The sequence below is a fragment of the Patiria miniata genome, unplaced genomic scaffold, assembly GCF_015706575.1.
Source record: "Patiria miniata isolate m_02_andy unplaced genomic scaffold, ASM1570657v1 HiC_scaffold_27, whole genome shotgun sequence".
Classification (NCBI taxonomy): Eukaryota; Metazoa; Echinodermata; class Asteroidea; order Valvatida; family Asterinidae; genus Patiria; species Patiria miniata.
Window position 1 is genome coordinate 8,526,803 of NW_024037066.1, and position 2,108 is coordinate 8,528,910.

A 2,108-nucleotide genomic window follows, 5' to 3' on the forward strand; every position below is an offset into this window, starting at 1 on the left:
GAGTATCTTGGCGGCCATATTTGATTTCAAGATGGCGGCCACTGGGGGGCTTTTTTGGGGGGGTTCATTTTTTTTAATGATCCTTAGGTATCATAGTCCCCCTGTACGAAGTTTCGTGCTTTCCTGAAAAAGTGCACGATTCTGGTGAGAATCTTCCCTTAGCCGCTCTATTACAATGTTTAATACAAAAGTTACATCGTACGATCACACTATCGCTGGCTCTGACCATTGACGAGGATTTGAGATGAATACAACAAAACGTTTCACATTCGTGTAATGAAAATAATAATTCAATTCGGTGACAAATGGAACGGTTTCCGTTCCATTCGGCTTTCCCTCGTAAAATGGAACATTCTATTTGTCTCTTCATTCTTACACATACCACTACACTCATTATACATAAAAGGCTCAATTGCCATTATGGATGGATTGAATGTTAGTTTTGGCGCACTGAGACTAGCTTTACTATAATTGCCTTGTCTTGTTTTATTAGAATCTGAGCGAGAGTTTTACAAGCATTAATACAAACATAGAGCAAGGAACATGATACAAACACACACTAGTGGCAGATTCAGCCTGAGGAAGAAGTGGGCGGGGCTTATTTCACTTATTTCACTCAAGCTAAATCTGCCAGTCTAATCTTAAGTACAGTGGTGAACTAATATCTGGATATTGAATTATACCTGCAAAACATGAATTACAGAAACAACGTAAATCAGAAAAAAAAGGAGAAAAAGCAAATGCCGTTTCATGATGTAAAGGCAGAATATTATTACATAATTTTTAACAAATAATAGTAGGTCTGTACACCGCAAATTAATCATTAGCTCCATAGTGATATCCACCACTTCGAAACAAAAATTAAATTCACAGTAATCAGACATCTAGGTCAACTCTTAAACAAACACTCTGTGGCATCTGGTTGATTATTATTATTTTTTTAAAACTGATAAAAGAACACTCTGTGGCATCTGGGTAGAAGAAAGATGTGTTGAATTATTTTTTAAACGAAAACACTAAACTACGAAACGTAGTAACTATATTACTATTACAAAAGTTTTTACAAATATTATACACCACACATTAATCATCAACCTCTAGGTCTACTGATAAACATACTCTCTGTGGCATCTGGGTATAAAATATGCTGATTATTATTATTATTTTTTTACTGATAAACATACACTCTGTGACATCTGGGTATAAAATATATTCATTATAATGTTGTTTTATTGATAAACAAACGCTCTGTGGTATCAGGGTATAAAATATGTTGATTATTATTTTTTAACTGATAAACATACACTCTACAGCTGTGGCATCTGGGTATAAAATATGTTGATTATTATTATTATTTTTTTTTAAACTAACATACACTCTGTGGCATCTGGTTGATTATTATTATTTTTTAAACTGATAAAGAAACACTCTGTGGCATCTGGGTAAAAGAAAGATGTGTTGAATTATTTTTTAAACAAAAAACACGAAACTTGGTAACTATATTACTATTACAAAAGTTTTTACAAATAATATACACCACACATTAATCATTAACTCCGCATTAATACCAACTGCTTCAAATTCTGTTCACAGCAATCAAACTACTGACTGTAATACACATACGTAGTTGATGTCTGGGTATGTAGTTACTTTGATTATTTTTATTTTTTTCCTTCGCCGTTTCGGCAAGAGAGCTGATTAGTCAGCCGAAACTTTGTTAGGATTTATTCTTTTTCCCCTCCTTTTTTTCACCCCCTCTCCATAGCTTTTGTACACTTTTTTCAACCCGTACAGAGTGACCAAACAAACATATGAAACCCTGAAACATTTGCCTAGTTTTTCAGAAAAGTGATCCGTGAATTGTTATGTTTTTGATATCAGATTAAAGCTGAGTGTTTTTTATTTCAATACTGAAAAATCATGAAAGCAGCACTTGGGTTGCTGAGAAGTTGCCAATTATGTAAAGAAGTGATTTTCCTCCGTTCCAATGGCATAACCACAGTTAAGGGCTTTACACGGTTCATATATTTATTCATAAAATGCATGTAGCGCATTGTGTCCTAATCCTTTGATGATGGAAATACCTTTTATATTCCACCTGATGAGCA